The sequence below is a fragment of the Scyliorhinus canicula genome, chromosome 7, assembly GCF_902713615.1.
Source record: "Scyliorhinus canicula chromosome 7, sScyCan1.1, whole genome shotgun sequence".
NCBI lineage: Eukaryota > Metazoa > Chordata > Chondrichthyes > Carcharhiniformes > Scyliorhinidae > Scyliorhinus > Scyliorhinus canicula.
In genome coordinates this window covers 193,173,491-193,187,525 of record NC_052152.1, presented here as the reverse complement: position 1 = coordinate 193,187,525, position 14,035 = coordinate 193,173,491, and the positions used below count along the sequence as shown (strand labels likewise).

The 14,035-nt window shown below is 55.8% G+C and overlaps 1 long non-coding RNA gene across 1 annotated transcript in view; it reads right to left on the bottom strand.

Annotated features, from left to right (window-relative positions):
• LOC119968680 overlaps positions 1 to 13,586 on the bottom strand; it is a 28,745-nt gene extending 15,159 nt beyond the window's left edge. Inside the window, exon 1 of the long non-coding RNA XR_005461179.1 lies at positions 13,473 to 13,586. This is a non-coding gene — a long non-coding RNA (uncharacterized LOC119968680). The remainder of the gene's footprint in view (positions 1 to 13,472) is intronic.
• Positions 13,587 to 14,035: the final 449 nt, after the last annotated feature.

Below are 14,035 nucleotides of genomic sequence, written 5' to 3'. Positions count from 1 at the left end.
CTGCCGGAGGAGGTGGTGGAAGCAGGGACAATAGAGACGTTTAAGGGGCATCTTGACAAATACATGAATAGGATGGGAATAGAGGGATATGGACCCCGGAAGTGTAGAAGATTTCAGTTTCGACGGACAGCATGGTCGGCGCAGGCTTGGAGGGTCAAAGGGCCTGTTCCTGTGCTGTACTTTTCTTTGTTCTTTGGTCTTTGAAGCAGGCGTGACGTAATGTCATTGCTTCAAACAGGGTTATATTTGCCTTGAGACGGAGCACTCTTCTAAGCCATGCTTCAGCTAAACGCATGAGGTGCTCCTCTCTTTCACTATTCTAGCTTTCAAAGGAGAGCCATCCGTCATTAACAAGATGGACACCTATGGATCAAGCCGATGACACTAAGTGAGATGGCACAGCATATTGTATAAAGAGGAGCAGAATGTTACAAAGTCAAATTGATGGCTTAAGTGAATCAACAAAACCATGGTTCACTCATTCTTTCATGTGATGTGACCATTGCTGGCAAGGCCAGCATTTGTTGATGATTCCCTAATTGCCCTGCTTGGCCAGTTCAGAGGGCAGTTCAGGGTCAACAAATTGCTGTGGGTCCAGTGTCACAGAGGACAGACCAGGTAAGGACAGCAGATTTCCTTCCCCAAGTGACATTAGTGGACCAGATGTTTTTTTCAAGTTCTTTCAGTGGGTGTCACTGGCTAGGCCAGGACTTTTATTGCCCATCCCTCATTGTCCTGAGGGAAAATGATGGTGAGCCGTCTTGAACCGCCGCAGCCTATGTGATGTAGGTACACCCATAATGCTGTTAGGAATGGAGTTACAGAATTGTAACCCAGCAATAGTAAAGGAATGCCGATATATTTCCAAGTCAGAATATGTGGCTCATGCAGAAGGTGAAGGGGTGATTTTATTCGGCTGTTTAAAATAATGAGAGGATTTGATAGGGGAGACAGAGAGATATTCTGGTGTAAGCAAAACAAAAAGGAGCCATAACCTTTAAAATCAGATCTGCACCATCCACGTGAGGGGAAGTCAGGAAACGCTTCCTCACACAAAGGGTGGTGAAATTCTGAAACTATTTCCCCAAAGAGCCGTTGAGCCTACGGGGAGGTCAGTTGAATATTTGATAGATTTTCATTAGGCATTGGTATTGATGGGATCTGGAAGCAAAGCTGGGGAGATGGAATTAAGACAGTGATCTAATTGAATGCTCGACAGCTAAGAGGGGCTCAATAGCCTTCAACTGTTCCAGTTTTCTGTTCTGATCTATTAAAAAGAAGTGTAACCCAGTTCTGTTTCCTGTGCTTGATGTGCAGCAGGGTAGAGGCAAGAGGGTCGTTTTTCAGATCAGTTATGTCCAATAACTGACCAGGTAGCCAAATACCTACCTGCTCCCCAGTTCTTGAAACCATTTGTTGGGGGGTTCTGGCCCACCTGTTAACTTGTTGGGGAATGTTGTGTAAATGAGAGTTAAAGGCTACCATTTCTTAAAATTATAAATTTAGTGAATCCAATTTTTTTTTTCTAATTAAGGAGCAATTTAGCATTGCCAATTCACCGACTCTGCACATAGGGCAGCATGGTGGTACAGTGGTTAGCACTGCTGCCTCACAGCTCCAGATCCTGAGTTCAATTCCGGCCGTGTGTGCGTGGGTTTCCTCCGGGTGCTCCGGTTTCCTCCCACAGTCCAAAGATGTGAGGGTTAGGTGGATTGGCCATGCTAAATTGCCCGTAGTGTCCTAAAAAGTAAGGTTAGGGGGGGGGGGGCTGTTGGGTTACGGGTATAGGGTGGATACGTTAGGCTTGAGTAGGTTGATCATTGCTCGGAACAACATCGAGGGCCGAAGGGCCTGTTCTGTGCTGTACTGTTCTATGTTCTATGTTCTATGACTGTGTGGAGTTTGCAGTTCCACCCAGTGTCTGCGTGGGTTGTCCGATATCCTCCCATAGTCCAAAGATGTGCATGTTAGGTGGATTGGTCATGCTAAATGTCCCCTTAGTGTCCAAAAGGTTAGGTGGAGATACTGGATTACAGGGATGGGGTGGAGGTCTGGGCTTAGGGAGGGTGCTCTTTCCAAGGGCCAGTATAGCCTCGATGAGCCGAATGGCCTCCTTCTGCACTGCAAATTCTATGAATTCTTTTTGGGTTGTGGGGGTGAGACCTACGCAAACACGGGGAGGAACACTTCATCGAACCCGGGTCCTCAGCACCGTGAGGGAGCAGTGCTAACCACCATGCCACCATGCTGCCCCGTCAAATGCTACAATTCTGTCTCGTCTCATTTACACTCGAGGAGGGCTGTTTCTGAACAGCAGGAACTTACACCTCCAGCTCTTCTATAACCCAAAATCTGAATGGTACTGCAGGATGAATGTGCATGTCACCACATGAGGCAGTCCAGCTCTAATTCCTCATGATTTCATCACGCGGTGTGGGCCAAGAATTTGCATGATGGAACAAAACAGCCATGAGCTGGAGAAGGCCACAAAACACCCAGCACTTGACTGCATCTAAAGAAGTCATTCTGCACCTCAGCTGGAGGATGTTCGAGGAGTTGTTGGAGCTTGAACAGTCAGGAATTGGCCGATGCGGAACCATCCATATTCCCACAAATGTAACAGTGCCTTTGGGAGAGCACAAGAGGAAACTGGAAGGGTTGCAGGGGTGAAGACAGATTGCACTGCATTGCCCAGACTTAGGCTAATGCTAATTTGAACACAATCCGCAATAGTTGCGTGGTCAGGCTATTCAGAATTATTCACAAGAGGTTGTGTACATCAATAATTGCATGACCTTTCATAACATCTTACAAAATATCTAGGTCAAAGTTAAGTAGGAGTATGGATTTCTAAGCGGTTATTTGCAAAGTGCAATATTATATTGGGGCACAATATTATATATTAAAGGAGCGCAACCATTCCATGCTACATTAGCATTTACTCATAACGACAGCCAAATGGCGGGGCGGCCACAAGGATAAAGGCAATTCTCTGGAACTGGAGACATTTTGTGACTTTTGATTCCTGTTCTTCTGTGTCAGTTAAACACAACCATTCCAAACTGAAAATACCAATTGTACAGCGCATTGTGGCCCTTCATCGAGTATTAATCCAAACTGCGAGCAATACAAACCAAGAGCAAATAAATGTATTCTTAAAAAACTCTGCTGCTCTCTCACACTAGGTATTCTGACTGCTGCAAAGCACAATTACGAATGGAGCTGACTACACAGGTACAAACCTGGGCTTTGCAATATTCACTTCTGAATGCTGGATGAACTGGCATGTTATTTATTTGTCCGTTCTTTTAACAGCGACATTAACCATTTGGAAAGAAGGCAGTGCCTCCATTACAATATCAGATAAATGCCCACATCACAAATCACAGTTTTAGACAAAGAAATGCGCACCAAACCGTAACTCATTCATGCAAAATGATCTTTCAGCTTTTATCCCATGTGATCATTCTTCAGGTGTTTTCTTTAATTAATTTTTGTGGGACGTGGGCTTCGCTGGCTAGGCCAGCATTTGTTACCCTTCCCTAACTACCCTTGAGAAGTTTGTGGTGAGCTGCCTTCTTGAACCCACTGTGCTACAAGGGAGGGAGTTCCAGGATGTTGGCCCAGCGACAGTGAAGGGACGGCGATATATTTCCAAGTCAGGATGGTGAGTGACCTCCAGGTGGTGGTGTTCCCATGTATCTGCTGCCCTATGTTTGTTTGTTTGTTGGGAAATCACTTGCCCATGAGGAACTGGGAAGTCGGTGTCAGTGCTGTCCAGGTGTGTGTGTGTTAGTTGTCATGATATGCAAACATGCAGCTAATGACCACATAGAATAGGACACGACCAATGAGCAGTCAGGACACTCAGGGGTGGTATCTCACTATAAAAGGGATGAGGCGCTCACGCCCCGCCCCTTTCCACAGACCAACATCTACAGTGTGAGACAGGGTGTACCCTCAGCATCACACCCCAGCAAGTGGCTTAGAGCAAGGCTGGTTCAGTTAGACTGAGTTACTACATTTAGATTAGCGGAGAGTCAAATTCATTGAGAACTGTGCTAATAGTTCAATAAAACACATTGAACTCATTTCAAAGTCTGGAGCATCTTTTACTCAAGACTGCATCAAGGGCAGCTCGTGTTCTTCCAATTTACATGACACAACATTAGTTAGGAGAGGATTCAACAAATCCAGTGCAATCTTACATATCCACATCTGTTTCAGCCAAAAAAAATGACAATATCTGCTGATGACAGGCCGATTTATGTTGTGCTCACCAGCCTGAGACTGCCCAAAATCCATTGGACTGATGGCCATTATAGTTGGGAGAGACAAATGGTTCTTCTCCCATTTGTTTGGGATGGATTCCAGCCTGTTTTCAGAGGTTAAAGGTCACTGTCCTATTGGCTTTCGCACCAACTTGCAACGTCAACTTGCTTTTCCTGATGGAGTAACCAATCAAAGGGCACTTCACAAGAACGTAATCAGACACAAGAATTGCTGACAAACAGAAGGGCGTCTCAAAGCACTCCACAGACAATGAAGTACTTTACAATTTGCAATAATTTCTGTAAAGTAGGACAGCTGGCAGACATTTTGCACAAGTACAGCAAGCTCCCACAAACAGCGATCTGACAATGATCTGGGGTGGGATTCTCCGCCCTCCCCCCCCCCCACCCCACGCCACCCCCCCCCCCCCCCCCCACCCCGGCCGGGTCGGAGAATCCCTGGAGAGCAGCGTGAACCCGCCCCGCCGCTCCGAAGCCAGCTACCATATTCTCCGGCGCCGGTTTTCGGGCGTGGGCAGGGATCACGCCACGGCGGTCGGGGTGCATTGGCAGCAGCCGCCCTGGCAATTCTCCAGGTCCCGTTGGGCCAGTTTCTGCCCAGACCCACCGGCATGGATTGGACATGGTTCCACATGGCAGCACCTGGCAGGTAAATTGGCTAGTGCGGTCCTCGGGTGGGGTGCGCTTAGGGATCCAACCCCATGGGGAGGGCTCCCACGGTGGCCTGGCCCGCGATCAGGGCCCACCAATCTGAGGACGGGCCTGTGCCGTGGGGGAACTTCTTCCTTCCGGATGTTGAGCACAATTTAATGGAAAAGGTTCTAAGTGTCATTTCGGGCATAACTCCCTGGGTATTTCCCCACAGGCGACGTGGCGATACCGTGGCCGGTATATAACGGCATTTAGTGCTGGAAATGATCCCCCACGCTGGCGCTGGCTGTCCTGCTAGCTGATTCACCAGACTTGCGCCTGGCAGCTGCCCACTGACAAGGGGCAGCTGCTTTTAAACGCTCCCCCCAAACTCGCTCCCAGTCAGCGCACAAGAATGGCACAATGCAGACCTGCTCCTCGCTTTGGCGATGCTGACATCGCCCGGCATCTGGACACCATGGATGCAAGACGAGATTTCCTGTACCCCCGAGGGGGTTGGAAGACAAGCAGTAGGACCGTCAATGCCACCGGGGAAGCAGTGGCAGCGGCTGCCAGTTTGGACAGCATGGCCAGGAGGATCACCACACAGTGCAGGAAGAAGACCAATGCCCTCCATCGGGCTGCAAGGGTAGGTTAACACTGACCCACTGGCATCAGTTCCGCTTACCACTCCCCTGACCTTGCCCCCCCCCCCCAACCCTCCTAATATCCGATCACCGTGCATGTGTCCCAGCACACCCTGGCACCCATCAGCACAATCCCCCCATGCCCACATCCTCACATGTCCTTAGTCCTGCAGGATCTCCACCTGATGGGTCAGGGCCATCTGGGTCACCCCGCCACCCAAGAGAACACCTTGGAGGACAGCTTCGTGGATACCACCATCGAGGCGTCACAGCTGTAATTTTCACCTTCCACCAGTGCAGAAACACACACTTCGGTGGGTGACATTAGTGGACAGGCTTCTGGAGCACAAGCTGGTGAGCACCGCCCAGGAACATCCAAGGGAGGCAGCAGTCGGAGGTCTGCTGGATCCCAGGACTCAGCTGAGTCCCAGTCAGATGCCGAACCTTTGGGGTTACCACACCCACCCATAGACCCGATGAAGTCACGGACCAAGGGACGATCGAAGGGGGTGACGGCCGGCTTGCGGCAGCTGCAGACGCAGGTGGAGGAGTCCATCCGTGTGAAAGAGCAGGGAGAGGTGCCGGTGATGCGTGCCACCCAGGCCGAAACCGCACGGATGGTGTCCGCGGTGGAGGCAATGGGTGTGACAGTGTCATACATGGGTCGCAGTATGCAAGGCCCGGGGCGTTCCGTGCGGGCGGCATCCGTGGCCCAGGACATGGCTGCCCTCTGACAGGAAGCCATGAGCTAGAGCCAGCAGCAGATCGCAGAGGCGCTCAATGCCATGGCTCTGTCTCAGCAGGCCATGGCCCAGTCTCTGCAGGGCGTGGCACAGTCTCAGCAGGCCATGGCGCAGTCCCAGCAGGCAATGGCCCAGTCTCTGCAGGGCATGGCACAGTCTGAGCAGGCCATGGCGCAGTCCCAGCAGGCAATGGTCCAGTCTCTGCAGGGCATGGCATAGTCTCAGCAGGCCATGGCGCAGTCCCAGCAGGCAATGGCCCAGTCTCTGCAGTGCATGGCACAGTCTCAGCAGGCCATGGCGCAGTCCCAGCAGGCAATGGCCCAGTCTCTGCAGGGCATGGCACAGTCTCAGCAGGCCATGGCCCAGTCTCTGCAGGGCATGGCACAGTCTCAGCAGGCCATGGCGCAGTCCCAGCAGGCAATGGCCCAGTCTCTGCAGGGCATAGCACAGTCTCAGTAGGCCATGGCGCAGTCCCAGCAGGCAATGGCCCAGTCTCTGCAGTGCATGGCACAGTCTCAGCAGGCCATGGCCCAGTTTCTGCAGGGCGTGGCACATTCTCAGCAGGCCATGGCGCAGTCCCAGCAGGCAATGGCCCAGTCTCTGCAGGGCATGGCACAGTCTCAGCAGGCAATGGCCCAGTCTCAGCAGGCCACCGCTGAGGGTATCGGCGCCATTGCCCAGGTGCTGACCGGCGTCGCCCAGACACAGACAGGGATGGCCAACTCCCTGAGCTCCATGACTGCAAACTTGCAGACCCTTGTTGATACCAGGGCGGGCCTCCAGGACTGGCAGTGCCAGGTGTCCGGTGGGGGGGGGCGTCGCATCCCCGACCCATGTCGAGGCCTGGGGGCCATCGGGCATCCCGAGGAAGGAGAAGGTGCAGGGCCAGTTCAGGGTTCCCCTGGAGGGGAGGTCCCGGAACACCGCGACACCTCGGACTCCCCCCTTCCGTACCAGGTATATCTGGTGGGCAACGGGCAGGACAGGCTGGCAGCTCGCCATCCCAGTCGCCCGAGCCACAGCCTGGCCCATCTAGGGCCCAGGAAACGGCCGCCAAAGGGGTCCCTAGTCACAGGGCAGGAATCACAGGAGGCCACCTCCAGTTCTGCTGCACCATCTGGGGAACCACCTAGACGTAGTCAAAGGGCCCGTAAGGCCAAAATATTAGACACTGAGTAAGTTGGCACGGGTGCAGGACATAGATTAGTTATAGGGGCCAGGGCACGTGTATGAACTGTTTGTTACTAAAATCACTTTCACGCCTACAGAAGCTGCCTTTGTGCTCTGTCCGATGCGTGCGGGGGTGTGGTGTGAGGTGAGCACCAGTGTGTGTGTGAGGGGTGATATAACATCGGCCTCAGGTGAGTGTGCGCCCCCTCCCCCTGGATCGCTCTCGCCAACCCCCTGGGCAGACGACGGGACCGTGCGCTGCAGTGTCACAGCCGCTGCAGGGACATTCCGCGTGGAGGGTGGTACTGTGGCCATGGGTCAGGCATTGTCCAACGATGTAGAGCCCAGAGCTCATCGCAGAGCGGGTTGTGATCATCCTCCATGGCCTGCAATAGACACGCTTCCACCGACGACAGTGTGAGCCCGACCCGTTGTGCATCAGGCGGATGTGCAATGGAGGGGTGGTGTGCATGCGGGTGGGGTGAGGGTGGTTGGCTGGTGGGTGGGTGGGGTGAGGGTGGTTGGCTGGTGGGTGGATGGGGTGAGGGTGGTAGGCTGGTGGGTGGGTGGGGTGAGGGTGGTTGGGGGTGGGGTGAGGATAGTAGGCTGGTGTCATAATATGCAGTCTGTTCCCATAATCGGCGATTCCTACGCCCCCCCCAGTCCGTGAACTGGGCGGCTATCAGCCTGTCCCGTGCCTGCTGGCCCAGCTGGTATTGGTGGGTAGCCTCCCGTCCATGTCCAGCCCGTCTGTCCTGACCATTTCCCCCATCCTCCTCATCTGGGGAGGTCTGCACCTCGTCTTGTTACTCCTCCCCCTCCCCATCCTCTGCCTGCAGCACATCGCCCCTCTATGTTGTGCAGGACACAGCACACCACAACGATGCAGCCGACCCTATCTGACGGGTACTGGAGGGCCCCTCCAGAACGGCCCAAAGTACCTCTCTATCACACCCCTGGTCGCTGCATGGGCATTGTTGTAACTGTTCTCCGCGTCAGTCTGTAGCCGTAATGGGTAACCCCTGTCGCCCAGCAACCAGCTCCTCAGCTGGGGGTGGGGGGGGGGGCCTCGAACATGGTGGGGATGAAACATTGCGCCAATACGAATGAGTCATGTACACTGCCCGGGTACCGGGTGCAGATGTGCAGGATCATCATGCGGTGGTCACAGACCACCTGAATGTTCATGGAATAGGTCCCCTTCCTATTCGTGAATATAGCCCTGTTATCTGCAGGTGGCCGCACGGCGACGTGCATCCCATCGATCGCCCCCGGACCATGGGCATCCTGGCCGCCACAGCGAAGCCTGCTGCCTGGGCATCCTGGCTGGCCCGGTCCACAGGGAACTGGATGTAGCGGTTCGCAATGGCATATAGGGCATCTGTCACTGCATGGATCAACCGGTGCACCGATGTCTGCGAGATGCCGGACAGGTCCCCACTCGGCACGTGGAATGACCCCGTGGCATAAAAGTTCAGGGCCACCATAACCTTGACGGCCACAGGGAGTGGGTGTCCTTCCCCAGTGCCATGTGGTGGCAGGTGTGCCATCAGGTGGCAGATATGGGCGACGGTTTCCTGGCTCATCCGGAGTCTCCTCCTGCATGCCTGGTCCGTGAGGTCCTGGTACGACGAGCTGGGCCGGTACACACGGGGCCTCATCGGGCGTCTCCCTGGCACCACCACCTCTACCTCTTCCTCGTCCTGTCTGGCGGGCGGCCCTCCAGCCTGGGTGCCTGCCACCTGCCTCCCTGCAGCACGCTCCTCTGTGGCAGCCTCCGCCGCCTCCCTGGCACGGTCCTCCTCCTTCCCCAGGGCAACTTGTAGAAGTGCAGCTCCCGCCACAGAGGCCAACATCGCTGGGCGATGACCAAACATAACGGCCTGCAGGGGGTGGGGGGTGGGGTGGAGGGGATAGACGACATGACATCATTGCCCATACCCCCCCCCCCAACAACCCCGCAGTCAGGTGCCATGGGCTGCATGGTCACGACTGTTGGAAGCTGGCACCTGGCCAGGCGGACACCCTCCCCAAACCTCCCCCCTCCCAACTCCCCGGCATGCGCCACCCCCCCCTCCCAGCACTCGCCCCCCCCCCCCCCCCAGCACCCGCCCTCTTCTCCCCGCCACCCGCCCTCTTCTCCCCGCCACCCGCCCTCTCCTCCCCGGCACTCGCCTCCTCCACCCCAGCACTCGCTCCCTCCTCCCCAGCACTCGCTCCCTCCTCCCCAGCACTCTCCCCCCCCTCCCTCCCCAGCACTCGCGCCCCCCCCCCCCCCCCCCCCAGCACCCACCCTCTCCTCCCCGGCACTCGCTCCCTCCTCCCCAGCACTCCCCCCCCCCCCCCCAGCACTCTCCCCGCTCCCTCCCCAGCACTCACCCCACCCCCCCAGCACCCGCCCTCTTCTCCCCGGCACCCGCCCTCTCCTCCCCGGCACTCACCCTCTCCTCCCCAGCACTCACCTCCTCCTCCCCAGCACTCCCCCCCCCTCCCCATACTTTCCCCCTCCTCCCCAGCTCTCCCCCCCCCCACCAGCACTCTCCCCCCTCCCTCCCCAGCACTCGCCCCACCCCCCCAGCACCCGCCCTCTCCTCCCCGGCACCCGCCCTCTCCTCCCCGGCACCCGCCCTCTCCTCCCCGGCACCTGCCCTCTCCTCCCCGGCACTCACCCTCTCCTCCCCAGCACTCACCCTCTCCTCCCCAGCACTCACCCTCTCCTCCCCAGCACTCCCCCCCCTCCCCATACTTGCCCCCTCCTCCCCAGCACTCCCCCCCCCCCCCCCAGCACTCTCCCCCCTCCCTCCCCAGCACTCGCCCCCCCCAGCACCCGCCCTCTTCTCCCCGGCACCTGCCCTCTCCTCCCCGGCACCCGCCCTCTCCTCCCCGCCACCCGCCCTCTCCTCCCCAGCACTCCCCCCCCTCCCCATACTTGCCCCCTCCTCCCCAGCACTCCCCCCCCCCCCAGCACTCTCCCCCCTCCCTCCCCAGCACTCGCCCCACCCCCCCAGCACCCGCCCTCTCCTCCCCGGCACCCGCCCTCTCCTCCCCGGCACCCGCCCTCTCCTCCCCGGCACCCGCCCTCTCCTCCCCGGCACCCGCCCTCTCCTCCCCGGCACCCGCCCTCTCCTCCCCAGCACTCCCCCCCTCCCCATATTTGCCCCCTCCTCCCCAGCTCTCCCCCCCCCCCAGCACTCTCCCCCCTCCCTCCCCAGCACTCGCCCCCCCAGCACCCGCCCTCTTCTCCCCGGCACTCACCTCCTCCTCCCCAGCACTCCCCCCCCCTCCCCATACTTGCCCCTTCCTCCCCAACTCTCCACCCCCCCAGCACTCTCCCCCCTCCCTCCCCAGCACTCGCCCCCCCCCAGCACCCGCCCTCTTCTCCCCGGCACCCGCCCTCTCCTCCCCGGCACCCGCCCTCTCCTCCCCAGCACTCCCCCCCTCCCCATACTTTCCCCCTCCTCCCCAGCTCTCCCCCCCCCCCCCAGCACTCTCCCCCCTCCCTCCCCAGCACTCGCCCCCCCAGCACCCGCCCTCTCCTCCCCGGCACCCGCCCTCTCCTCCCCAGCACTCCCCCCCCCCCCTCCCCATACTTTCCCCCTCCTCCCCAGCTCTCCCCCCCCCCCCCCAGCACTCTCCCCCCTCCCTCCCCAGCACTCGTCCCCCCAGCACCCGCCCTCTTCTCCCCGGCACCCGCCCTCTCCTCCCCGGCACCCGCCCTCTCCTCCCCAGCACCCGCCCTCTCCTCCCCGGCACCCGCCCTCTCCTCCCCGGCACCCGCCCTCTCCTTCCCGGCACCCGCCCTCTCCTCCCCGGCACCCGCCCTCTCCTCCCCGGCACCTGCCCTCTCCTCCCCGGCACTCACCCTCTCCTCCCCGGCACCCGCCCTCTCCTCCCCAGCACGCGCCCTCTCCTCCCCGGCACCCGCCCTCTCCTCCCCGGCACGTGCCCCCCTACCCCTCCTGCCCCCGCACTCCCCAACAACGCCCCCCCCCCTCCACCCCCAGCACACACACTCTAACGGATCCCGCACGCCCCTCCACCAACTGCGGCCATGCCGTCACTTCTCCTGCGGCCGCCCCACCCCAAGCCCTATCTCCCCATCAGCATCAGCCAGCGCGACTGGTTGACACCGTTAAATAGGTGGTTTGATTTACGCCGACGTTAACCGTGGTCACGTTGGCGGGACTTCGACACATGCGGCCCGGAGAATTCGGGCGTCCCCGTGGCCCATTTTGTCGCCCCGGTCCTCGCCATTCTCCGAGGCGGGTGGTGCGATTAATGTCGACGGGATTTTTGGGGGGGGCCGGAGAATTCGGCAGCCGGCGGGAGCGGGATTCACGCCGCCCCCCGCCGATTCTCCGACCCCGCCGGGTAGGAGAATCGCCGGGTGGCGGCGTGAATCCCGCCCCCGCCGGCTGCCGAATTCTCCGACCCCCCCCAAAAATCCCGTCGACATGAATCGTACCGCCCGCCTCGGAGAATGGCGAGGACCAGGTGTGGGCCAGTTAGATCGTGAACTGATTCGTGCCCAGCATGGATATCGATTTTGGCCTATCTCGCTATTTAACCACCGCGCCCGGGTCCGCGCTGGTTGCAATGCAGCCGTTATTACGTGCCCATTGATGCAGGGATAAGTATTGGCCAGGATACTGGGGAAAGCATCTCTGCTCTTAAACAGTACCACAGTATCCTTTGTCTTCACCTGATTTGGTAAAGAAAGCCTTAGTTTAACATCGTTATCATCACTCTGACAGTGCATCTGTCACTCATGTACCACACTGATGTGTCAGCCTTGATCTATGTGCTCAGGTCCTGAATAGGACTTGAACCCACAACCTGCTGACTCACTGCTACCAACTGAGCCAAAGCTACTCCTAAGGGGGCACTGGAACAGGGCTTGGAGCATGAAATAGGTCTCAAGAAGATTATTTGAGATCAAAATAAATGTTGAAGGGCATTGATGAAATCTATTATTCAGAACATGGGCACCTGATAAGGTTACCCAGGAGGGTGATTTAGCAAAGACTGCCATGATGTTAGACTTGAAAAATATTATGAAGGAAGTACAGTAAGGGAGGCTGAACGTAGCATTTGGGGCCCCAATAGAGTTGGCAAACCACCAGGTTAGTTCTGGCGTCACCCAGGAATTAAAGGTTAATCTCCTGGATAATTCTATGAGCAACCCAAGAGAAAAATCACAGAGGCGTTACAAAAATAGTTACATTTTTGTTTAAATTTTCCTTTTGCTTCCCAATGTCTGCATGGGTTTCATCCCCACAACCCAAAGATGTGCAGGTGAGGTGGATTGGCCATGCTAAATTGCCCCTTAATTGGAAAGAAAATAATTGGGCATTCTAAATTTATTTATTTTTAAATCCTTTTGCTTGTTAGCAAGGAAATATTGGAGATGAGGAGGGAAAAAAGGTTGTTTGACTGGATGGGGTGGTTAAAAGTGGCACGAGTCACGAGATGGCACTTCCAGAAATAGGTCTTACTGCAGTTGCTAATTCTAGGCTCGAAGCTGTGGAGGAGGAAGATTGAGGTCCTCCCTGTCTTCTGGAATTTTCCCCTGTCCATCCTGTGAAATGAATTGAAAATGAAAATCGCTTACTGTCACAAGTAGGCTTTAATGCAGTGACTGTGAAAAGCCCCTAGTCGCCACATTCCGGCGCCTGTTCGGGGAGGCTGGTACGGGAATTGAACCGTGCTGCTGGCCAGCCTTGGTCTGCTTTAAAAGCCAGCTATTTAGCTCAGTGTGCTATACCAGCCCCTGTGACCATCTTTCATTCATCGCCTTTTAGATTTGAAGCCACAACTTGAAACCTGGCAAAAGTCCAGGTTGAACCTAATCCTTCTTAAAAACAGCCCAGGACTAGTCATCTGCCGAGCCAGCACTAACGTCGGTCGGTTAACATACTTCCCCAGTATGTCCACCATTGCCATTGCATCTTGTACATACTTAAACCATTGGCTAAACTGGTCAGACTTACCTTTCAGAACGCCACTGACGAGATATATTTTTAGTCCGATGACAAATGGGCCACATTTAGCCATTCGCTGGAGCCTGATACTAAGTGCTATGGAGAGAAAAAGAGATTTTTCTTTTGCTTGTCCTCCTTCTTAAATCATGTTCGGGTTGCCCAGACTAATGCAAAGATCTATAATCTATGATTAAATTAGACTAAGTAATAAGATATCATCCAGTTGATTGATTTCCCCAGCCACAGCACTGCTTGACTTGCTGTGCAGGAAACTGCACCATTATTTTTAATGTTGATCCCTGTAAAAGGTATTTCCTTTACTACAAAAGCTGGTCCAATCATTGGTTCAATTTAACATACATGTTCACCTCTTGCAGCCAAGATATTGCAATCTTTCCTGAATTCCAAATGAAAGTTATTACATTTTTATTTTAACTTTAGAAAGCGTGCCTAAGGGACTAAACTCAGTTATTTGTCTGAAAGCAATAGATTTTTTTTTCAATTTATATGCACTATGGTAATTCAAGGCACAAATCTTCAAGACTATTGATCAATATAATAAACTTCTCAAT